The sequence below is a fragment of the Papio anubis genome, chromosome 8 (assembly GCF_008728515.1).
Source record: "Papio anubis isolate 15944 chromosome 8, Panubis1.0, whole genome shotgun sequence".
Classification (NCBI taxonomy): Eukaryota; Metazoa; Chordata; class Mammalia; order Primates; family Cercopithecidae; genus Papio; species Papio anubis.
The window spans coordinates 53,732,934-53,759,561 of record NC_044983.1 but is presented as its reverse complement, the minus strand read 5'-3'; the positions used below and the strand labels follow the sequence as shown (position 1 = coordinate 53,759,561).

The 26,628-nt window shown below is 41.1% G+C and overlaps 1 protein-coding gene across 4 annotated transcripts in view; it reads right to left on the bottom strand.

The window, feature by feature from the left end:
• The window catches only part of FAM110B (family with sequence similarity 110 member B), a 152,856-nt gene that overhangs the window by 45,123 nt on the left and 81,105 nt on the right, over positions 1-26,628 (bottom strand). The window lies entirely within an intron of this gene.

Sequence of the window (26,628 nt, the reverse complement as noted above, 5' to 3'; positions counted from 1 at the left end):
TTAGGAAAATGGCAAAAGTCTTAGAAATTACCACCTCCCCCTAACACAGGACAATGCTGACCCAAGGCACCTAGTTCCACTTGTTAGGTATGGCCCTCAGGCTGCAAAGCTGAAGGTTACCCATTTGAGGAATCTCTCATTTTGTTAAAACAAAACAAAACAAAACACCCCCCAAAAAAAGCAATGGAAAAGAAATCCTTTTTTTTTTTTTTTTTAAATAACAAACATTGTACTATATAATACTGCTCAGGTAAAAGACTGACTTTTCTAAAGCGTAAGTGTAATTGTACTACTCTCTTCTTGAACCTGTTTTCGTGGTTTTGAAGTTTCTAGCCTGAGTAACTGATCAGTATCCATCTTGGTTAATGGCATGGCTATTGTACCAGGAGAAGTACAAATGAGAAGTTTGTGGGCTCTGTGGAGGTGAAGATGAACAGGCCCCTTAAAAAGAAGGGAAGTGGAGATGCTCCCACTGGAAACTATGAAAAAGGAGAACAGAGACCGTACCGGGGCACCAGGAAGGGAGAATGGAGGCTGAGGGCAGTGGCAGACAAGAAAGCTCCTGCAACTCCAGCTTAGACGTTGCGTGTGAGATATACTGTTAAGGCCTAGGTGGAAATCAATTCATTTATGCAACAAAAGCAATAGACGTACTAGTAATTCTTGCCCAAATAAATTCCTTTTGGTAGTCGGGAATCATACTATCTGATCTATGCTAGTTCACTTCATCTAAAAATGATTATTAATCTCTTAATTTAGATATAACTTGAACCACAAGTCGGACATAAGGAGTAATTTCATTGAAGATCAAATTATGTAAACAATGGTAAATCCTCTAGCATTAAAATCAAATTACACAACAAGAAAATGGTAAGTTGTAGATGGATAATTTCGCAATATTTTTGCTCTCAAACAGAAATAAATTAAGGTTTGGGGAATACCCTTTCCTGCTCTGTGTTAGCTTTTCCAAGTTCTGTCAATCAGAGCTGCTCATTCTGTAACTGAGGCAGGATGACTCACTCTGAATTACTCTGAAGCTGTTCCAAAGTTATTTGCAGTCTGGGTCTCTTTACATGCTCACTTTGCTTTCATGTAAACACATTCTTGAAAAGTGTTGGCGAATAAGTTATCATTGTTGAATGAAAGGAAAAGTAAGATGTGATGGTCTGGAAAATAACGAAAAATGGCATTCATATGGAAGATTTCCTTTCCTTTCAAATTTTAGACGTAGGGACTGAGCATCTTGTAAATGGCAGAAATACAAGTTGGCAAATGCTCCAGCTCCAGCTATGGCTTTTCAGTGCCTTGCCTTGGGAATAAATGAAGCACGAGCTCTGAGACTCCAGCTAAGACAGTTATCACTGCCTCATGGCTATACTTGTAGCTTCAGAGAAATGGGTACCAAGAGGTACAAACAAAGGTGAGCCACTAGATGCCATCTGCTATTTACTATCATGACTGTCTTCATAGCTGGTGACTCAATCCACCACGACTAAATTACAGTGCAGCAGAGTACCATCAAGAAATTAATTCTTGAAACATGAAACATATTAGATTTTGGAGGAAGTCAGTTTAGAGTAGAAATCAATACAGCTCTAATTAATAAATACTTTGATTTATTTTGATTGACTATGCATCACGGTCATGTTTTAAGAAAGAAAACAAAAAGGAATTTTTGGGTTAAAATGAAATTACTATTTGATGAAAAGGTTTAAAAAGTGTTTAGAGATTTCGCCTGGCCTCTGGGAAGAACAACTGCTGGCATAAGTTTAAAAACAATTAATTTATTCTTTAAATTAAGTTAAGCTAGCATGATTAGAAATAAATGGACCCTGCAAGTACATGAATGATCAGACTGCTTTTTGGAGCTTGGCAACATACAAATGGTCAACAATTCATTTATTAAATGCACTCACACCAATTGTGTTTGATTTGTACTATATTTTGATCCAAACACAAGATCAAAATCACAGACTTACAAAATCACTGCTTATTGTAAAATGAGTGAATAGACTTGGAATATAAAACAGGTTTTTTTTTTTTGTTATTTTTTTGTTTTTTTTTGAGATGGAGTCTTGCTCTGTCACCCAGGCTGGAGTGCAGTGGCACGATCTCGGCTCACTGTAAGCTCCGCCTCCCAGGTTCACACCATTCTCCCGCCTCAGTCTCCCTCGTAGCTGGGATTACAGGCACCTGCCACCACGCTCAGCTAATTTTTAAATTTTTTTTTTGCATTTTTAGTAGAGATGGTGTTTCACTGTGTTAGCCAGGATGGTCTTGATCTCCTGACCTGGTGATCAGCTCGCCTCGGCCTCCCAAAGTGCTGGGATTACAGGCATGAGCCACCATGCCCGACCAGAAAACTAGTTTTATTGCAATGGTATGTGTTACGGGTTTAATTGGGTCTTCCAAAATTCATTCGTGTAAGTCCTAACCCCCAACACCTCAGAATGCATTGTACTATAACATTCTTCATTTAGAAATAGGGTCTTTACAGATTTAATGAGTTAACAGGAGATCATTCCGGAGTAGGCTGGGCCCCTTATCCAACAGGACTGGCGTCCTTATAAAAAGGGGCAATTTGGACAGACACAGGGATAACGCTATGTGAAGATGAAGGCAGAGATGGAGATGATGCTCTTATAAGCCAAGGAACACGGAAGATGGCCAGGAAACCACCAGAAGCTGGGAGAGGCATGGAACAGATTCTCCCTCAGAGCCCCCAGAAGGAACCAGCCCTACTGACACCTTTATCTCACATTCCCAGTCTCCAGCACTGTGAGATGATATATTTCTGTTGTTTCAACCACTCAGTCTGTGACATTTTGGTAGAGCAGCCTAGAAAACTTATACAATAGGAAACATAGTCAATTGAGAAAAAGCCAAAACACACTATCCTTGCTCTTTGAAGGAGCTCACCCAGCTTCAAATGTATCTGACGGGAACAACTCCAGTACCCTAAACTGAGTCCATGATTTTTTTTTTTTCAAAATCTAGAGGAAGCACCAGATTAACTCCAGGGAAGTGCCATTTCAGTGTTAATAGTTGGTGAAATGTATTAATATTTACACTGTGTATTACACAGAACCAGGAGACCAGAGTTTACGGTCTCTGATTTCCAAAAGATTTCCCTAGAATCTAAGTTACAAGAGAAAAGAAAGGGACAGGGAGAGGAATTAGACAGGGAGAGGTTTGGCCAGACAGTACTGAGAAATGGCTTAGGAGGAGGCAGAAAAAGTAGGCAAATTCACAGAATATATGGGAACCTTAGAACAAACACAAGGTGTTTCTGGATGCTGAGCTAGAAGTTGGTAAGGACAGACTGAAGAGAGTGACAGAAATCAATGAAAATCTTTAAAATGAAATCAAGCACATAAAACACCGAGCCTTCATAAAGCCCTTTAGATACAATACAATAGGCTACATAGTAGAAAATGCACATTAAGAAACACTGTAATAAAGTACTAAAAAAGAAATAGGTAAGATCTACTCTAAAAGGAATGACAACACAGTTTGATATATATACAGTATTCGTATCTGTATATCTATTTAAAAATCTTAACACTTATATGAAATAACAATAAATATCTGCAAATTAATGTGCTACACCAGAGTACTAAATCTGCCCAGATGGGACAGGAGAGATCAAAACTGAGGTACGTATTAAGCAAGACCTCAACAGACTGAATAGATAAGCTTACTTTTCTCAGTTTCGAAAATTTATTTATATACTGAAATTACTTATATGCTGAAATTAAACGTGTTTAATTTTTAAACTATAATAAATACAGCTTAATACAGTTTAAATAATTAAATGCAGGTTGAATATCACTTATCTGAAATGCGTGGGACTAGAAGTGTTTTGGATTTTATTTCTGTTTTTAAAATTTTGGAATAGTTTCATTATAATGAGCGGCATTTGGGTGCTCAACAAGTTTCAGACTTTGAAGCATTTCAGATTTTAGATTTTCAGATTAGGGATGCTCAACCTGCATTCATTTTTCTTAAAACTACATTTAAATATTTAAGTATATCACAGTTTATTACAAAATAACATTGAGTATTTCTGTACATCCCCTGAGGTATTACACCAGTTTTCAACTAAGAAATCAGCAGGAATAGAAACACTGCACACAAAACCTACAAAACCTACTGTCGACAGGGAAGAGTGAACAAGAATGTATCCTGTCTGCACAGGGACAGTTGGCATGAAATATATAGCAAGTCAGAGGGCTGGCAAGATGGCTGAATAGGAACAGCTCCGGTCTGCAGCTCCCAGCAAGATCAATGCAGAAGGTGGGTGATTTCTGCATTTCCAACTGAGGCACCCAGCTCATCTCACTGGGACTGGTTAGACAGTGGGTGCAGACCATGGAGGGTGAGCAGAAGCAGGGTGGGGTGTCACCTCATCTGGGAAGTGCAAGGGGCCAGGGAACTCCCTCCCCTAGCCAAGGGAAGCTGTGAAAAGCTGTGCATTCAGGTCCAGATACTACACTTTTCCCATGGTCTTCACAACCCGCAGAACAGGAGATTCCTTCTGGTGCCTACGCCACCAGGACCCTGGTTTCATGCACAAAACTGGGCAGCCTTTTGGGCAGATATCGAGCTAGCTGCAGGGGTTTCTTTTCATATCCTAGTGGCCCCTGGAATGGCAGCAAGACAGAACCATTCACTCCCCTGGAAATGGGCTGAAGCCAGGGAGCCAAGTGGTCTACCTCAATGGGTCCCACCCCCAAGGAACCCAGCAAGTTAAGATCCACTGGCTTGAAATTCTTGCTGCCAGCACAGCAGTCTGAAGTCCACCTGGGACACTCAAGCTTGGTTGGGGGAGGGGCATCTGCCATTACTGAGGCTTGAGTAGGCAGTTTTCCCCTCACAGTATAAACAAAGCCGCCAGGAAGTTCCAACTGGGCGGAGCCCACCACAGCTAGGGAAAGCTGCTGTAGCCATACTGCATCTCTAGATTCCTCCTCTCTGGGCAGGACATCTCTGAAAGAAAGGCAGCAGCTCCAGTCAGGGGCTTACAGATAAAACTCCCATCTCCCTGGGACAGAACACCTGGGAGAAGGGGTGGCTGTGGGCGCAGCTTCAGCAGACTTAAACGTTCCTGCCTGCCAGCTCTGAAGAGAGCAGGGGATCTCCCCGCACAGAGTTCGAGCTCTGCTAAGGGACAGACTGCCCCGTCAAGTGGGTCATGCCTCCTGACTGGGAGACAGATACCTCATACAGAAGAGCTCCAGCTGGCATCTGGCGGGTGCCCCTCTGGGACCAAGCTTCCAGAGGAAGGAACAGGCGCAATCTTTGCTGTCCTGTAGCCTCTGCTGGTGATACCCGGCAAACAGGGTCTGGAGTGGACCTCCAGCAGACCTGTAGCAGAGGGGCCTGACTGTTAGAAGGAAAACTAACAACAGAAAAGAACAGTATCAACATCAACAGAAAGGACATCCATACCAAAACCCCATCCAAAGGTCACCAACATCAAAGACCAAAGGTAGATGAATCCATGAAGATGGGGAGAAACCAGCAGAAAAAGGCTGAAAATTCAAAAAACCAGGACACCTCTTCTTCTCCAAAGGATCACAACTCCTTGCCACCAAGGAAACAAAAACTGGACAGAGAATGAGTTTGATGAACTGACAGAAGTAGTCTTCAGAAGGTGGGTAATAACAAACTCCTCCAAGATAAAGGAGCATGTTCTAACCCAATGCAAGGAAGCTAAGAACCTTGAAAAAAGGTGAGACGAATTGCTACCTAGAATAAACAGCTTAGAGAAGAATATAAATGACCCAATAGAGCTGAAAAACACAGCACGACAACTTCGTGAAGCATACACAAGTATCAATAGCCAAATCAATCAAACAGAAGAAAGGTTATCAGATACTGATGGTTAACTTAATGAAATAAAGTGTGAAGACAAGATTAGAGGAAAAAGAATGAAAAGCAATGAACAAAGCCTCCAAGAAACATGGGACTATGTGAAAAGACAAAACCTATGTTTGATTGGTGTACCTGAAAGGGACGGGGAAAATGGAACCAAGCTGGAAAACACTCTTAGGGATATTACGCAGAAGAACTTCCCCAACTCAGCAGGACGGGCCAACATTCAAATTCAGGAAATACAGAGAACACCACAAAGATACTCCTCAAGAAGAGCAACCCCAAGACACATAATCATCAGATTCACCAAGGTTGAAATGAAGGAAAAAATGTTAAGGGCAGCCAGAGAGAAAGGTCGGGTTACCCACAAAGGGAAGCCCATCAGACTAACAGCAGATCTCTCTGCAGAAAACCTATAAGCCAGAAGAGAGTGGCTTAGAGAAACATCCTTAGAGAAAAGAATTTTCAACCCAGAATTTCATATCCAGCCAAACTAAGTTTCATAAGTGAAGGAGAAATAAAATCCTTTACAGACAAGGAAATGCTGAGAGATTCTGTCACCAGCAGGCTTGCCTTACAAGAGCTCCTGAAGGAAGCACTAAACATGGAAAGGAACAACCAGTACCAGCAAATGCAAAAAACATACCGAGTTGTAAAGACCATCAACACTATGAAGAAATTGCATCAACTAACAGGCAAAATAACCAGCTAGTATCATAATGACAGGATCAAATTCACACATAACAATATTAACCTTAAATGTAAATGGGCTAAATGCCCCAATTAAAAGACACAGACTGGCAAATTGGATAAAGTGCCAAGGCCTGGCCAGGCGCGGTGGCTCACGCCTATAATCCCAACACTTTGGGAGGCGGAGGCAGGTGGATCACGAGGTCAGGAGTTCGAGACCAGCCTGGCCAACATATGGTGAAATGCTGTCTTTACTAAAAATACAAAAATTAGCCGGGCATGGTGGCAGGTGCCTGTAATCCCAGCTACTCGGGAGACTGAGGCAGGAGAATTGCTTGAAACCGGAAGGTGGAGGTTGCAGCGAGCAGATATTGTACCACTGCACTTCAGCTTGGGTGAAAGAGCAAAACTCCGTTTCAAAAAAAAAAAAAAAAAAAAATTCAAGACTGCTATACTCAGGAGACCCATGTCATGTTCAAAGGCACACATAGGCTCAAAATAAAGAGATAAGAGAAATATTTATCAAGCAAATGGAAGGCAAATAAAAGCAGGGGTTGCAATCCTAGTCTCTGATAAAACAGACTTTAAACCAACAAAGATCAAAAGAGACAAAGAAGGCCATTACATAATGGTAAAGGGATCAATGCAACAAGAAGAGCTAACTATCCTAAATATATATGCACCCAATACAGGAACACCCAGATTCATAAAGCAAGTTCTTAGAGACCTACAAAGAGGCTTAGACTCCCACGCAATAATAGTAGGAGACTTTAATATCCCACTGTCAATAGGAAACAGATCAACAAGACAGAAAATTAACAAGGATATTCAGGACTTGAATTCAGCTCTGGACCAAGTAGACCTAATAGACAGCTGCAGAACTCTCCACCCCAAATCAGCAGAATATACATCCTTCTCAGCATCACATCACACTTATTCGAAAATTGACCACATAATTGGAAGTAAAACACTTCTCAGTAAATGCAAAATAATGGAAATCATATCAAACAGTCTCTCAGACCACAGTGCAATTAAATTAGAACTTAGGATTAAGAAATTCACTCAAAACTACACAACTACATGGAAACTGAACAACCTACTCCTGAATGACTACTGGATAAATAATAAAGTCAAGGCAGAAATAAAGATGTTCTTTGAAACCAATGAGAACAAAGACACAACGTACCAGAATCTCTGGGACACAGCTAAAGCAGTGTTTAGAGGGAAATTTATAGCAATAAATGCCCATAAGAGAAAGCAGGAAAGATCTAAAATCGACACCCTAACATCACAATTAAAATAACTAGAGAAGCAAGAGCAAACAAATTCAAAAGCTAGCATAAGACAAAAAATAACTAAGATCAGACAAAACTGAAGGACATAGAGACAAGAAAAACCCTTCCAAAGAAACAGTGAATCCAGGGGCTGGTTTTTTGAAAAGATTAACAAAATAGGTGGACCACTAGCCAGACTAATAAAGGAGAGAAGAATCAAATAGACGCAGTAAAAAATGATAACGGGGATATCACCACCAATCCCACAAATATACAAACTACCATCAGAGATTACTATAAACAAGAAATATGCAAATAAACAAGAAAATCTAGAAGAAATGGATAAATTCCTGGACACATACACCCTCCCAAGTCTAAACCATGAAGAAGTCGAATCCCTGAATAGAACATTGACAAGTTCTGAAACTGAGGCACTAATTAATAACCTACCAACCAAAAAAAGTCCAGGACCAGATGGATTCACAGCCGAATTCTACCAGAGCTACAAAGAGGAGCTGGTACCATTCCTTCTGAAACTATTCCAAACAATAGAAAAAGAGGGAATCCTCCTTAACTCATTTTATGAGGACAGCATCATCCTCATACCAAAACCTGGCAGAGACACAACCAAAAAAGAAAATTTCAGGCCAATATCCCTGATGAACATCGATGTGAAAAGCCTCAACAGAATACTGGCAAACTGAATCTAGCAGTACATCAAAAAGCTTATCCATCGTGATCAGGTAGGCTTCATCCCTGGGATGCAAGGCTGGTTCCACATACACAAATCAACAAACGTAATCCATCACCTAAACAGAACCAATGACAAAAACCATATGATTATCTCAATAGATGCAGAAAAGGCCTTTGACAAAATTCAACAGCCCTTCATGCTAAAAACTCTCAATAAACTAGGTATTGGTGGAACGTATCTCAAAATAGTAAGAGCTATTGTGACAAACCCACAGTCAATATCATACTGAACGGGCAAAAACTAGAAACATTCCCTTTGAAAACCGGCACACGACAAGGATGCCCTCTCTCACCACTCCTATTCAACACAGTATTGGAAGTTCTGGCCAGGGCAATCAAGCAGGAGAAAGAAATAAAGCGTATTCAAATACGAAGAGAGGAAGTCAAATTGTCTCTGTTTGCAGATGACATGATTGTGTATTTAGAATATCCCATCGTCTCAGCCCCAAATCACCTTGAGCTGATAAGCCACTTCAGCAAAGTTTCAGAATACAAAATCAATGTGTAAAAATCATAAGCATTCCTATACACCAATAATAGACAAACAGAGAGCCAAATCATGACTGAACTCCTATTCACAATCGCTATAAAGAGAATAAAATACCTAGGAATACAACTTACAGGGGCTGTCAACGAGAACTACAAAGCATTGCTCAAGGAAATAAGAGAGGACACAAATGGAAAAACATTCCATGCTCACGGAGAGGATGAATCAATACTGTGAAAATGGTCATACAGCTCAAAGTAACTTACAGATTCAATGCTATCCCCATCAATCTACCACTGACATTCTTCACAGAATTAGAAAAAACTACTGCAAATTTCATATGGAACCAAAAAAGAGCCCGCAGAGCCAAGACAATTCTAAACAAAAAGAACAAAGCTGGAGGCATCATGCTACCTGACTTGAAACTATACTACAAGGCTACAGTAACCAAAACAGCATGATACTGGTACCAAAACAGATACATAGACCAATGGAACAGAACGCAGGCCTCAGAAATAACACCACACATCTACAACCATCTGATTTTTGACAAACCTGACAAAATAAGCAATGGGGAAAGGATTCCCTATTTAATAAATGGTGTTGGGAAAACTGGCTAGCCATATGCAGAAAACGGAAACTCGACCCCTTCCTTACACCTTATAAAAAATTAACTCAAGATGGATTAAAGACTTAAATGTAAGACCTAAAACCATAAAAACTCTAGAAGAAAACCTAGGCAATACCATTCAGGACATAGGCATGGGCAAAGACTTCATGACTAAAACACCAAAAGCAACGGTAACAAAAGCCAAAATTGACAAATGGGATCTAATTAAACTAAAGAGCTTCTGCATGCAAAAGAAACTATCATCATATTAAACAGGCAACCTACAGAACGGGAGAAAATTTTTGCAATTTATCCATCTGACAAAGGGCTAATATCCAGAATCTACAAAGAATTTAAACAATTTCACAAAAAAAAACCCTCACAAACAACCCCATCAAAAAGTGGGCAAAGGATATGAACAGACAATTCTCAAAAGAAGATATTTATGCAGCCAAAAAACATATGAAGGAAAGCTCATCATCACTCATCATTAGAGAAATGCAAATCAAAACCATAATGAGATACCATGCCATACCAGTTAGAATGGCGATCATTTAAAAGTCAGGAAACAACAAATGCTGGAGAGGATGTGGAGAAATAGAAACACTTCTACACTGTTGGTGGGAGTGTAAATTAGTTCAACCACTGTGGAAGACAGTGTGGCGATTCCTCAAGAATCTAGAACCAGAAATACCATTTGACCCAGCAATCCCACTACTGGGTATATACCCAAAAGATCATAAATCATTCTACTATAAAGACACATGCACACGTTATGTGTATCGCAACACTGTTTACAACAGCAAAGACTTGAACCAACCCAAATGCCCATCAATGATAGACTGGATAAAGAAAATGTGGCATATATACACTATGGAATACCATGTAGCCATAAAAAAGGATGAGTTCATGTCCTTTGCAAGGACATAGATGAAGCTAGAAACCATCAGTCTCAGCAAACTAACACAAAAACAGAAAAGCAAACACCGCATGTTCTCACTCATAAGTGGGAGCTGAACAATGAGAACACATGGACACAGTGGGTGGAACATCACACACTGGGGCCTGTCGGGGGTTGGGGGGTTAGGAGAGGGGTAGCATTAGGAGAAATACCTAATGTAGATGACGGGTTGATGGGTGCAGCAAACCACCATGGCACATGTATACTTATGTAAAAAACCTGTACATTTTGCATATGTATCCCAGAACTTAGAGTATACTTAAAAAAAAAGAAGAAGAAAAATATAGCATATCTCCATGAAGATATTGAGATTTAAAAGACACAAATAATACATAAACAGCAAATTATGAATAAATAAAATTATTTCCTCCAGATGAGTGTAATACCAAGCCTGAAAGTAAAATATGAAAAAGAAAAGTTCAATTAACAGCAACAGAATGTGAGTCTTTTAGCAGTGGTTACTCTGCTTACATGAAGTATTGTTATTAATAATATTAAATGTAATCCTTTCCAGATGAGAAGAGTCTGTAACTTAATATGAGTGCTTTTTTTTTTTTTTTTTTTATAATTATAACCTTTAAAAAGCTAGATATTAACCTTAGACTTCTTTCCATTTCTTTAAAACTGGTATGGAGTTAACATTCCTGGAACTAGCCAGAGGGCTGGGAAAGTAGTAAGCTGTCTCCATGGTAACAGGCTGCTCTGCCATGCAGGGATCATTTCACATGTTCCTTGTAACCCAGCGACCACATGGAGGGGTGAAGCAAGATCCCCATTTTGGATTTTCAGGGTCACCATTAAAAATGAGTTTCAGCAGGATCGTATTTTTATGAGAATGCTGAATGGGGGGCATCTGTCATGAATATGTAAAAATTGCCTATGCTTATTTTTTTCTCTTCTTTAGTCTGCCAGTGACCATCAGGCATGGGCTCTGATGGAAGCCTGGTGGTGATAAGGTCATCCACAGATCTCATTATGCTGTGAGCTACAGCCGACGTGATTATAAAATTCTGACATGGAATCCTGAGAGAGAGGAGGGCTGAGCTAAAACCCTTCGTGGGGCTGTGCTGCAGGCAGCGCCTGCCGTCCAGCAGAGCCTTGATGAGCACAAGCAGGACACCTGAGCTGTGATAAATGTCCTGGTGATGACCAGAATCTGCCTGTGCTTGGGTAAGGGAGAGGCTACCCTGAGGAGCTGGAAACAAAGACAGGGAAGCTAGGTAACCTGACACCAGGCACGCTCACATCCTGGAAGGAGGGAGTCTTCACTGAGCCTATTTCTTTAAGGGACATGTTTTCATTCTGCTTTGCTTCAAACAATCCCAGCTGAAGAGAGGAGCATGAAAATGCCCTCATCTTGTCTTACAGTGTTCAACTTTTGGAGAGGTATTAACATTTGGCCCACTACAGAGACTGTTTGGTTAACTAAAGAGAATGCTTTAGTAGAAGGGCCCTTGCTTAGGAGAGCAAAGGCATGGCTACACCTGCCATGCACTGCCTCATCTGGACCAAGGGGTTGTAGGAATTCAGTGAGAAATCCAAGTAAATGCTTAAAAGGGGGTGAAGTGCATAGCAAGCAACTCATATCTGTTAACTGCTATATTTATTACTATTAATGTTACTAGTATTGCTCATATTAAAAATTGTAATTTACTTGTGGGTGCCTTAAGTTTATGGTTTTCGTTTTCCACAAAAAAACACAATATAATCTGAGTTCAAAGGCCTTTTGGGGAAAATCTCAAGTCAATCTTTATAAATAATGAGATGAAACCACTGAGATGTTCAAAGGAATTATCTGAAGGGTGTACAGATACCTTAGCCTTTATTTTGAGTAAACTACAAAGGATCATTGAATAATGCCAGGGGTGAAAGACCCTGACCCTCCACCCCATGCAGTTGAAAATCTGAGTATAACTTTTGACTGCCTAAAACTTTAACTACAAATAGCCTCCTGTTGCCTGGAAGCCTTGCTGATAACATAAACAGTCAGTTAACACAAATTTTGTATGTTAGATGTATGATACACTCTAGTCTTACCATAAAGTAAGCTAGAGACAAGAAAATGTTATTAAGAAAATCCCAGGCTGGGTGCAGTGGCTCATCAAGCCTGGAATCCCAGCACTTTGGGAGGCCGAGGCAGGCAAATTGCCTGAGCTTAGGAGTTTGAGACCAGCCTGGGCAACACGGTGAAACCCTGTCACTACTAGAAATACAGAAAAATTAGCCAGGCGTGGCGGCGTGCACTTGTAGTCTCAGCTACTTGGGAAGCTCCAGCAGGAGAACTGCTTGAACCTGGGAGGCAGAGGTTGCAGTGAGCTGAGATCACGCCACCACACTCCAGCCTGGGCAACAGAGAGAGACTTTGCTCTGCTCACCCCCACAAAAAAGAGAAAATATATTTACTATTCATTAAGTGGAAGTGGATTATCATAAAGGTCTTCATTCTCATTGTCTTACTCTGAGTAGTCTGAGGAAGAGGAGGAGGAGGAAGAGGAAGAGAGGTTGGTCTTGTTGTCTCAGGGGTGTTAGAGGCAGAAGAAAATATGAGTGGACCTGAGCAGTTCAAACCTGTGTTAGTCAAGGGCCAACTGTAGTTAATAGAAAGTCTGCTAATGTATGAGGACAGAAATCATACTACATATGTATAAAGGATACAATTTTCTAGAAAATGCCAAATGGCAAAAATGTTTTCAAAGTAAGCAATAGTTTTGATGCCATTTTACTTCCATGTAATGCTTTCTTCTAAAACATGATCTCCTGATCAAAAATAAATAAGAGCTATGTGAGCTTTTACAATAACTAACTCAGAAGTAAAACCTATCATCAGTGCCTCTGTACAATAGCTTTTTCTCAAAATCTCTGTATCCTATCATTACGAAGTTGGAGTGTTTACAGTGTTCCCCCAATGAATGTCTTTTCAAATTGCCATAATTATTTTGATGCTAATTTTGATCTTAATCCATTTATCACACCAAATCAAATAATGCCGAAGTAAAACGATGTCTGCTAACAGGGAAAGGGTGACAAGAGAGGGAAAAAGTCCTTGGGTGTAGAAGGTAATGCCTGTGAGGTCAGATTCTATCACATCTTTTTGTGGAAAGTAAAACCCACAAAACTTAGGCACCCACAAGTAAACTAAACCACGAAACTAGATTAGAGTGGATCTCAGACACCATGTTTTAAGCACTCCAGCAGAGGGAAAGCAGCAGTGAAATAGAAGCATCAAACATCTACAGAAAGATCCCCAATTCAAATGACAAGGTTGATAGAGTGCTAATTTTCACAGAACTGCAGAAATTACAGCTTAGCCACAGATGACCTTCAAGTGAAGAAATACTTTATGATCCATATACACTAAAGTTCACCAATTCATGTGGCTGATGCAAAAACATGCCTCCAATAGGCAGCAGTAAGACCACAGAGTTGATGTGAAATAAAACCACTCATCTGTGAAGGTTTTTACTTTAGCTTCTTCTGCCCTTTGTTGGACCATTTGATTGTCATCTTAAAACGTCAAAGCTTTATTGCAGAGTTTTTACCACAGCTAAAGGAATATTCATGGCACTAGTCCCTTATCCTGTCAAAGGCAGTATTTATATACATGAGAATATAAAACTGTTGTAACAAGGAAAAATGTCACGGATTTACAAGGGCTCAAGTTTACAAGGCAGCAACTTGGTGTGCATGTTGCACCCCATGAGCCCTCTGATCAAAAAGCTAGTATTAAAAGCAGAGAAGTCTGTCCTTGATAGTTTTTGGACAAAATATCACTTGGTCTTGGAATGCAGTTAGAACTCCTCCACCCTCTTTTCACTCTAAGGATGCTGCTGAACCCAGGATGAAGGTGCAACTCTCAAGGGCAGCTCCGTTTCCTTGTAACTTCTACACAAATTCTAGTGTGTGCCATCAATTGAAATCATAAACCTTTCTAAAGTTTGGGGAATGAGAGAAATATAATTTGGTTTGTTAAATGAGTTTTCATATTCATAGCATCCCATAAAAGGAAGCATATACAATCCCTCTACTCAAATCTCTTCCAAGAATGAAGATAACACAATGTATTATAGAGAGAAAGAGACACATTTCGTTGAATTCAGAATTCTGTCTAGAAATGTTATTTTGCTGCATGAGTTCTAAACTAGATATATGACTTGAAATGTCATTTGGAACTGGGAATTCATCAAGTCAGTAAAATAATGGAGACATTTATCGAGAGACTTGGGTAACAGGGAAGACTCACTGAATATATGTATGAATGGAGCAAAATAAGATTCAATGGAGAAACTAAAATTGTGATTGTCCTTTAAAATTAATTGTAGAATATTTATAATCCTAGCATACTACAACAGGTGGAAAATAAATACATTTTGATAGTCTGTGCATTACTTAAAACAAGTATCAAAATAAATTTTTTTCTTTTAATTTCATTTTAGCAACATTTATTTGGCTCCTCTTATAAGCCAGTCAAGTGGGAACCAGGTATCCGGTATTGAGTTGAGGTCCTAGGGAGTTTTACTTCTGGGGAAGCCTCTTGGATTCACCCAACAGATAACATTTTTGAAAGACACAAATTAATTTTGTAAGTCCAGTCTACTTTCCCATTGACAATTTACTCATGTTTATATTAATTCCATTGATTTTTAAACGGGGCACTGGCCCCTAAAGGTTAAAGTTTAAAATATAATAAAATCTTTGAGGATCAGTAATCTTCAAAGTATTTTCTTACTACAGAAGCTCTCTTTAAAGACAATGTGGAACACTGGTATGCAAGGTAGATGAATGCAGAGTGGTTTTGGCTAAAGGAGAGCCCCAAATCTCAATCCCCATCAGCCTTGAAACCCCTAATACTCCAGGGCACAAGGTTTGAAAATCACTGCCGGAGTTCAATTCATTCATTCTGCCCATGAGCCAATGAGGAGATGGCCCCAGAGAGAGGTCAAGTTTTGGAGTTGTGATGGCGAAAGAGGCAGAGGAGCTTGTATCCTGGCTTTTCCAGTTATAACCCAGGTAGCTTTGAGAGGTCGCTTTTCTCTGATGCTCCTGTTGCCTCATCTATGAAGCTGATATAAGTTTACTCCAGCCATCAAGGCCGCTGAAGTGAAAGTGCTTGTAAAATGTATAAGCCTATTCAAAAAGCAAATTGCTACAGCTGCTGCTCTAACAGAAGCCTTAAATCAGAGAACTGGAAGTGAAGCCCAGAGATCTAAGTCACAGACAGATAGGTGACCTCTCTAGGGTTCTAGATAAAGCAGAAGGTAATGCACAGCACTGGTTTCTTTGGCACTACTATATGATAAGCACCCCTGAGAAGGAATTCTTGGTTGGCATCTGCAGCAAGTTCTTTTGCTCAGAGAAACCTTCAGAAAATCTTATGTGCTGAAAAAACATGACTTCTAAATAGTAGGAAAATATTTACTTCCAAAGTCTGTGAAGCACCTGACACCTAAAGCACACCGGACACTTGGCAAGATAGTTTAGAGGGACAGATCTGCAACCAGACGGTGTGGTGTGAGCTCAGATCTAGCCCCATGATCACATGCTATGTGTTCCATCAACTACCTGCTGTGAGAATGAAGGGAGATGATGCACTAAAGGGCTGAAGTGCCCAGTGAATGCCAAGCAAAATGCCAGCTCCACTGTCTTCAACTTGTGCAATATCACGTCAGTCAGTCATGACAGTACGCAGCTATTAGTCCATTAACGTTCCTTTGTCTTTACTGGAAAACATACCTCTATTGAAATGAACCCTTAAAGCATCACCATCCATCACTGACAAGTGGGGACTGGGAACTTTGCAAGGTGGCAGTTTGTAAAGTATTTTACATATCAGAGCAATATTGCACAAATTTACAACAGAAGTAGCACTCCCTGTGGAATGTCCTAAGAAGTGTACAGTGGTCCTACTTATGGGTAAAGCTAAGTGCCAATAAAGAGGTGAATTCTCAGGATGAGACATAAGAACACTTCAGATAGCACTTCAAAGCTAGGTTTCAATCGTGTGAAAAATAAGATACTGACTGGATGAAAAGATCTAATAATCATAAAATGGTTTTAAACATAGTGGAATTTAAAATTGATAAGATACTGTAAACATGTATAACATGAAGTTTTATTACTAAAATATAATAAGAAATTAAAAAATGTTGCAGATTTGACATAAAATGTCTTCAAGTGATCTCTTAATTTCCTGTTTCTTAATAGTAGATTTAAAGTCATATATTCATATAATTTTTCCTTATTATACTTAGCATATTAATCTAATGCTTAGCGACCAAAGACTGCTAAAAATAAGAGAGAGGTGCTCTCAAAGGCTCCGAATGAGGCAATTTACTTTGGCTTAACACTCTTGGAGACTACCTTAGAAGAGCTGCAGATTCGGTTATGAATATGACCACTGTACACAGGTGATGAACACAGCATTAATTTCATTTTAGCAACATTGACTGGGCCCCTCCTATAAGCCAGTAAAGCGAGAACCAGGTATCAGGTATTGAGTTGAGGTCTTAAGGAGTTTTACTTCTGGGGAAGTTGGCTTCACCAAACTGAAAACATTTTGGAAAGTTACAAATTAATTTTGTAAGCTAAATCATACTTTCTCATTGATAATTTACTCAGGTTTATATTAATTCCACTGATTTTTTAATTGGGCACTGGCCCCTAAAGGCTAGAGCTCCGTGTGCACATGGCCAGTGCCCAAGAACTGCAGTGGGGAATAAGCAGAATGCAGCACACTTCATAACAGGGACATCTGTGGAGGGTTCAAAGTAGAGAAAACAGATATCTGGTGGAGAAGAAAGTGAACACGATGTTAAAGTGCTTCATAAATCAGTGTGCCAGAAGTATTCGAGAGTTCCTTATACTCTAAAAACAAATGTGAAACTTTTTCAGGCCCAAGTTCAACACAAACATCTCTCTGGCTCATAGGCCAATGGTCAAAATCTTAAATCTAGAAGTGTATCAACTTTGTTTGTTCGTTTTCTTGAGACAGAGTCTGGTTCTGTCACCCAGGCTGGAGCGCAGTGGTGTGATCTTGGCTCACTGTAACTTCCATCATCTGGGTTCAAGTGATTCTCCTGCCTCAGCCTCCTGAGTAGCTGGGATTACAGGCACCCGCCACCACATCTGGCTAATTTTTGTATTTTTAGTAGAGATGGGGTTTCACCATACTGATCAGGCTGGTCTTGAACTCCTGACCTCAAGTAATCTGCCTGCCCCGGACTCCCGAAGGGCTGGGATTATAGGTGTGAGCCACCATGCCTGGCTAAAAGTGTATCAGCTTTACAAGACTTTTCAGTTGATTAAAGGAAGCGGGCACGACCCCCCAAAAAAGTAATTTTTTTCCCTTTACCAATACAGCATGAAATGTTGAACTACAAATACAACTAGGAGAGTAAATGAAAATGAAGCCTGCTTTTTCTCCTGTTTTTGATGCCAACTGCCAGGTTCAGAGTGTGATGCGTCAATCCCTGACTGCCCTAGCATCCTGCAGGGTAGCCACTCTGACACCCCTTGTAAAACAGTGTCCAGAGGGAAAGTCCTGGAAGGTGCAGGGTGCAATCTACTCCTTATACTATGCTTAGAATCCAGTGCCACTCGGTGGGGACATTTACCATCATTTTCTTGGTAGTGATCCATAAAATCCCTGCTGGCACCTGACAGCAGCCTCTAGGGATATAATCCTCACGAATAGGTACAGAGTGAAGCTTCACAATCCATTCTATCTGGGGATGGGGAGTTTAAGTTTTCCAGTGAAAAATCATGTTTAAAAAATGTAGATTTTGCCAGGCATGGTGGCTCATGTCTGTAATCCCAGCACTTTGGGAGACTGAGGCAGGAGAATCACAAGGTCAAGAGATCAAGACCATTCTGGCCAACGTGGTGAAACCCTGTCTCTACTAAAAATACAAAAATTAGCTGGGTATGGTCGCAAGTGCCTGTAGTCCCAGCACCTTGGCAGGCCAAGGCAGGAGAATCGCTTGAACTGGGGAGGCGGAGGTGGCAGTGAGCAGAGATTGCACCACTGCACTCCAGCCTGGCGACAGAGCAAGACTCCATCTCAAAAAAAAAAAAAAAAGGGAAAATGGAGATTCAAGTCTACTGCTGGAAGGATGGAAAACACAGAGAATCTTATAGAACCACATAAATTAGAAATGAAATTAAAATCAGAAACACTACTTATAGGCCAACTGTCACTAGAATGATGCTTGAAAATATTATAGTTCATCTTCTCTTTAGCGAGGTGCACATCATCCATGCCTTCTGCTGACTCCTTTTTTTTCATCCACTATATATGATTCAGATGGCAGCCAGCAAGGTCTTGGTCACGAGCACACTTCAGGAGCCCGCTGACCTCAGGAAAGACAGCCTTGTAACTTCTGAGGATACACAGAACAGACCACTAATATGGTGAACTAGTTTGAACCAAAGATTCAAATACAAACAGTTCCGCGGTGGATTCTCTCATATGCCATTGATCCGGACCATCCAGGAGTTAGCCATACTCTTCTACGTACCCAGAGCTTCGGCTCTGCCTAAAATTCATCATTTTCTTGGATCTCCTCAGATTTTCTTTACTTCCAACTCGAGCACTACTAGCTACCGTTCTTCTTAGGATGAATTTTCAAATATAGTTTTTAACCCTGTACAAGAATGTCAGAGTCTCAAGGTGGGAAAGGTTCTTCATCCCCATTTCACCCCCGGGCAAACTAGACACTGGATCCGTAATTTTTAATGGAACAGCAAATGACAAGAAGATTAACACAGGGAACATGAAGCCGGGGGAGGCGTGGATGGCAGGAGTGGCCTGCACTCTGTGTTCTTCATGGGCCCCGGAGTGTGGGCTTTTAAGGTGCCACTTCCCCGAAATAGCAGAATTAACACAATTAGTGAACGTGGAGACAATCCCAAATAATTGAATCTCTGAATATTGAATCTGTGAGTCCACAGGGAACAATCGATTTGAGTAAAATTTAAAAAATGAATAAACTATGTAATCTGAATTCTGGAAACAAAACCCTATTTCAAACGCAGTTGAGGACACCAAATTCAAGCAGCCTTTGAACAAAGCTAATTATGCCTTGATTATTCCTTACTTTGACTAGTTTAAAGTTTCACCCAAGTTCTTGCAATTCTGCACCATAATGTTCAACTACATCTAACCATAAATAACCCAATTTCTTCTGTTTCTTCTCCCCTCTCTTGTTTCTGACTTCATTTTTGCCTTTCTTTCTCCAGCAATAGACTGTGTCTCCCCCTCTTTCAGTGAAACAATGCTTCCGGCCCTGCTAAGCCCTGTGCTGCTGGGTCTTATATCTGAAGATGGAGCTTGTGAGAGGCAGTGACCAAAAAGACAGATAAGCAATGTACAGTGACTTCCCTTCATATGCACAAAAAAATTCAGTCTATTAAATTCCATAAACATTTCCTTTAATTTTTTTTTTTTTTTTAAGAGACAGGATCTTGTTCTGTGTCACTCAGGCTGGAGCACAGTGGCACGATCACAGCTCAACAAAGCCACAAACTCCTAGGCTCAAGTGGTCCTCTTGCCTCAGCCTCCCAAGTAGCTGGGACCACAGGTGTGTGCCACCATGATAAAAAAAAAACCAAAAAAACCAAAAAACCAAACAAACAAAAACAAAACGGAGATGGGGGTCTCACATCTACCAGTGAGGAGATGTGTTGCCCACGCTAATCTTGCCCTCCTGGGCTCAAATGATCCTCCCACCTCAGCCTCCCAAAGCACTGGGATTACAGGTATGAGCCACTGTGCCCAGCCCCACAAACATTTCTTTATCCTCTGCAGTTTGCTAGATTCTGTGCTCGATTCTACAGATTCAGAGTTAAAACATAATTCTTACCCCCAACTTGCTTATAGTCTACTAGAGTGAGGTAGAAAAATTTTACTATAACTTAAATCAGAATTTCACAAGTGTCTTTAATGTACTCACAGACTAAAGAATGTACATGACTAGGTGCTTACAGTCATAAGGAACTCTGAGGACACAGAATGTAAATGATGAATAAATGGCGATTTAAGGATAAGAAGCCCACATGGGAGGGAGAATCTGAACTGGTTCTTCACAGTTTAGACCGAGTTCCTCTTCCTTCCTGCTGATGCGGTTATTTTTCCCCAGATGGTTTGTCTCTACATGCCCACTAAGACGTCACTCTACTATGGGCAGTTAAGAACTGACAATAGCTTTCCATTCTGTGTTGTTGATGAAAATTTTTATTTTCACAAAGGCTTCCCAGGTGGGTAAATCACTTCATTCCTCTTCAGGAAGTGAATCAGTCCACAGAATAGCACTGATGCTGCAGAGCCATCTACGATCTCCTCTAGGATTTCAACCCTAGCCCATGTGCTCGCAGCTCCCTGTACAGAAGAGTTGGGAGGGCAAGGCTTATTTATTCATCCCCTCGAGCATCTGAGAGTCTAGGTTCTTTGATGAAGGCAAAATTTTTAAATAAATTGATCATACAATTTAAGAGATAACACATAAACCCTCAGAGACAGCAAAGAATAATTCCAAGACTACTTATAAATATATGTACATGGTATACATTAAATTGTGAAGAAATCTGTTGCATGGATTATGAATTTGTTGAAAGAATAAATTTCAAAAATTCTTAGATTCCCCCCCACACCCAAAAACCCATTGCTTTTAAAGGAAAAAGTAACTTTTAAAATGGGCATTAAAGGAACTCTTGGGCTTTAAGACAGTGGAACTGAAAAGGCATTTCGGGCAAGCAGCAGCCCATAAGCTCTGAGGAGCCAGGTGTGTAGCAATATGAGCAGAATAACAGACATTGACTTTGAGCAAGCAGAAGAGCCCAGATGAGAGGTGGCTTTGGAATTTAAATTTGGTAGACAGGTAACTGGGAGAAAGTAGGTTTCAGAGCAGGGAAGTAACAGGATGAAAACTGTAAAAGAATTTTCTGGCCAGGTGTGGTGGCTCACGCCTATAATCCCAGCAATTCGGGAGGCTGAGGCAGGCAGATCACTTGAGGTCAAGAGTTTGAGACCAGCCTATCCAATATGGCGAAGCCCCGTCTTTACCAAAAATATAAAAATTAGCGGGTGTGGTAGCACACGCCTGCAATCCTAGCTGCTTGGGAGGCTGAGGCAGAAGAATTGCTTGAAACTGGGAGGCAGAGGTTGGAGTAAGCTGAGACTGCGCCACTGCACTTCAGCCTGGGCAACACAGCCAGACTGTGTCTCAAAAAATAAAAATAAGAAAAAAAATTTTCTGCCTCCTACATGGACTGGTGTGGGAGCAGAAACTAGAGGCAGGTGACCAGCATATGGCTAAGTCAGTAATGGGATTGTCTGGTGATGAAGAGGGCTGTGCTGGGGCATGAGCCCTCGAGGAGGAGTCAGCAGGGCTCAACACCTGAACAGGCAGGCATAGTAAGGGACAGTCACTTGGGAGCCTTTCCAGAGGAAGGGTCTCCATTGACTGTCATGGTGAGTGAAAGCTGTCTCTTTTTGACCAAGGGTGATGTGGAGCTTGATTTTAAATGTATCACAGAGAACTGGACCTGTAGGACTGAAGTAAAGGCAAAATATAAGTATTTCAGGAGCATGAAGGGCCAGTGCTCTGTGAAGCTCTGCCTAAAGACCATGCAAGGAGAGGGCAGCATTGCTCCCCTGGTGAATAGAAGGAATTTCCAGAAGAAATGCAGATTAGGAATATATTTAGGTTTTCGGTTGCATCTCTGAACACAGATACACAGACATGATACCAGAATTGAATATTTAGCATTCTTTTATCCTATGCTATGGAAGAGGGAGACTTGTGTGGAGAAGCTACTCCAGTGCTCACTAAACACCGGGTCCTGGCAAGCATCACATGTCTCTGAACTTCTCTGAGTACTCAGAATGCATGACTGCGTTCTCTATTCACACCTAGAGATGGTAGCACATGATTTACAGGTTGAAAAGAAAGTGAGAAGGTCTGGAAAGTCTAGGTTTTCTCCTGGCACAACTGCAATCACTGTTTAAATCTCCTCTCTTTCACCTGCGTCCTCCTAACAGTCTCTTTCTCTCTTTGTACGACCTTTTTGGTCTCTTTCCTACTCTAATTGATTGAAGACTTTCATGGTTTCTACAGATCATTCTAATATTCCACTAGACATTGATGTTTCCTTGTAACCTTTCCATTCTACCTTCCCCATTGCCTGACTTCCCTCAACTGGCTTTCCTGTTGCATGTATGACCCTGATACCGTAAAGAAATTAACTGGTGTGCAAGGTCTGGATAGGGGTTTGATAGAAGAGGCTTGGGTAGACTTGGGCTTTATACCCAGTATATGTCTAACCACATGGCTGCCCTTTGGTCTGAAGTTTAGCCTCTGATTTCCATATTACACATATCCCATATCTACATATTGAAGATTCCAATGCTTCTCTGAAGGGCAAGTAAAGACTGCACAAAATGTCTCCAGCACAGGACCGCAGGGCAGTCCTTCTATAGTCCACGGGCATAACTGCAGCCCATCCTTCCTCTCTGCTGATCTTTGTAAGAAAACCAGTGACTACATTTACAATGACACAATTTCTATTATAACAGCCATTAATAAACAACTATGCAGGTAGTAATACAGAATTTGTCTTTCATTTGATTAAAAAAATTTAAATATGTCAAAATTACTCAATTTTTTTTTTTAAATAGGGTCTTGGCTCTGTCACTTAGGCTGGAGTGCAGTGGCATGATCACAGCTCACTGCAGCCTCAAACTCCTGGGATCAAGCAACCCTCCCACTTCAGCCTCCTGTACAGCTGGAACTACAGGTGCATGCCACAATACCTGGCTAATTAAAAAAAATTTTTCTGTAGAGACAGGGTCTCACTATGTTGCTCAGGCTGGTCTTGACCTCCTGGTCTGAAGCCATCTTTCCAACTCAGCCTCCTAAAGTGTTGGGATTACAAGCGTAAGCGACCAACACCCTACTGTAATTTGACAATTTAAATTCCAATCAATAATTTTTTGAAGTTCACAATAAATGTGTGTTAAATCCTCAAATATAGAATTCTACTTCTGAGTATGAGGGGGACTATCCCTATATCTATCCTTAGAGAAGCGTATACAATTTTTATGACTAAGTAAAAGAAAACATGGAAAATCCCTGCTTTTTTCCCCCAGAGAATGCCCTTTCCTCTTCCTCTTTTTAAAAAAGCAGCAAGCAAGCCTGGCTCCCGGCACAGTGGGTCTCACTGTGGTGCCAACTCTCCTGATTCCTGAGGAGACCTTGTTCAAGGTCAGCTGAGATGGCCTCAGAGGAGCCACACCTGACTGTACTGCTGGAATCTGATCTCTGAGTCATTCTCTTGGGAAACAGCTGATCTGGAGAGAGGCAAAAGTCAGGGGTGCTGGCATGAGAGGATGATGAGTCATTGACGAGGTACAAACCTCTCATTCTGGAGGACCAGCTTTAGGAAACACCGAGTTGGAAAAAAAGGTGTCTGGGGAAAACCAGCAAGCATTTTTGGTTAGGCCCATTTAACATACAAAATAAATGTGCGAGGGCTGTTGTTCCGAGCAATTTCTCAAATATCTAGCATGCACCATATTAAAAAGGCGAAAATCTGAAGAGAAGTTTTGAAATAGGAAACCTTCAAGGAGAAATGGATTTTATCAATTACTTAAGTTTGAATAAGATAACAAGAAACAAAAAACAAAGGAAGCCTTCAGGCTTATTTCCTGAAATTGTAATTACATGCATAAGGCACAGATATTGGTGTTTGTGTATTCCTTTAAAAATGACTTACATATATACACTACTCAGGACATTTCATGTTCCAGGATGAAAAAACTCAAAAAGGTTTGACCAAAAGAACATTACGATATCATTTTATTTCATGACTTCATTTGCCTTTTAGTTTCCTTAAACAAGGAGCCACTTTTAAAAAGTCCCAGTGTGTTCTCTAAAAACAAAGTAATCTTAAACTCATATATTGAGAGCAGTGAACATTTAATGGCGATAACAATGCATATGAATTCATAAGGCTGCTTATCTGTAATTTAAGAATCTAGGAAAGAAAAATGTTTTAATAAACTTTAAATGCAATAATAACCTGAAAGTTAAAAACATTTGGATACAGATAAGAAACAAATTATGCTTTTCACAGCATTCTTTACAGCACTTTAAAAAATGTTTCAATCTACATGGGAAAACTGATATAAAAACAACTCGAAGTAACTTGCACACATTGACTTAAGGTTATTTAAGAATTAGGTATCTTAGGTATCAGGGCTAGGATTTATGCCTGCAACCCAGCTGACACTGTGTTGGTGAGTCACATGGCTAAGCTCTTTCTAACCTTCCTGATCTAGGTAAATAATAGTATTGATAAAGCTCAAGCCAGTTACTTATGCCTGTGAAGGTAACTGACTGTCTGCTTTGGATGGTTTGCCTTGATGCCCAGAGGGACCCGCCCCTTCTTGTGTACCTAGGCTATATCAGGCATCTCCATTGCTCTGCCTTGTTACTTTCCCTACACCCCCACTGCCTTGCTGCTCTTCTTACTTGGCATATGAGAAACTGAGGCTCACAGAAATAAAGAAAACCATCCCAGTCCACCCAGCTGGTTACTAAGCAGAGGAGCTGAGGTAATGGCCAGGCCTACTAAACTCTGTAGTTCTTCCCTGGCCACCAGGGCTGCGAACAACTGCTGTCGGCAACCATCCTGGTGAGCAGAACATCACACAGCCATGTACGAGAGAGAGGAGGGGTGGTGGGATCACAAGAGGGAACAACATGTCCTGGCTTGCTTTGACTTCCCAGTTCTAGCACTGCCAAGTCCCATGTCCCAGGAAATCCCTCAGTCATGGGCAAATCAGGATGGATGAGCCCCCTAGAATGGTGCAGAATGAAAAACATGGGACTGTTGGAAGGCATTCCCCACTAAGTACACTGGCACTCGGGTGCAGTTTTACAACCTCAGCTCCACAAGTGCTGGCGATGGCAGATGCAAAGCTCCTTCCAGTCAACAGGAGCCCCAGGCTTTCGTATCAGAGTTTCTTATATCTGAGATAAGAAGATAAGTAAGACTGCGATAAGAGTGAGAGACTTCAGAGTAGAGCACTGAGGGGTGTTGTTGGCTTTCTCTTTAATTCCTGTTTCTACAGATTGCACAATTCTGCCCGGCACAGGCTGATTCTTATTTGTCAGCCCAAGTTAAGATTCTTAGGATCTAGAAAAGCGATCGTATCACCTGACAACATCCTGCATAATGCAATAATAATAAATTACAAAATACATGGCTTACTATATAAGCAAGGGTACATTACAAATGGATGCGGGACAGGAAGCTGGAGGAAGGCTGTCAATCAAATCCAAGCATGGGGCCACTCAGAATGTGGGCACTGAGGCTGAGGCTCCTGAGGGTTGCTCTTTACACTTTTCAACTTGTGGTGGAAATGAGGGAACTGGAGAGCTGTCTTCATTTTCCTAAATATTTCTAACCTCTTCATTTGGTGTTATTGAGCTCTCAGTCCCTCCATAAGAGAGGGAACCATCTGTACTTTGACCACCATTCTTCCACTTCCTTAGCTCCTTCCTGGAAGATCGTCTGACTGTAGGAAGAGACCTGGAAAAAATGTTCCCAGGCTCTCCATCAGCTGTGGGGACCAGAAAGGAGTCCCGGGAGCAGTGGGGATGTGGGGAAAAGTACCCTGCCATTCCCAGGCCTGCTGGCCGGCCATCCTTCAAAGATACTCCACCCCCTCAGTCTTATTTCCTGGACTGGAATTTAAGTTCTGCTTTCTCGACCTGCCCCCCTTAAGGAGCCAGCCTGCAAAGCTCTCTCCTGGTCACCCACTCCCAGTGCCCCTGCTGCTGACCCTGCACCACCATCTCATTCCCCAAGCACAAAGAGGAAACTTCTGGCCAGGCCAGGTGGCTCATGCCTGTAAACCCAACACTTTGCAAGGGCGAGGCGGAAGGACTGCTTGAAGCCAGGAGTTAATATCAGCCTG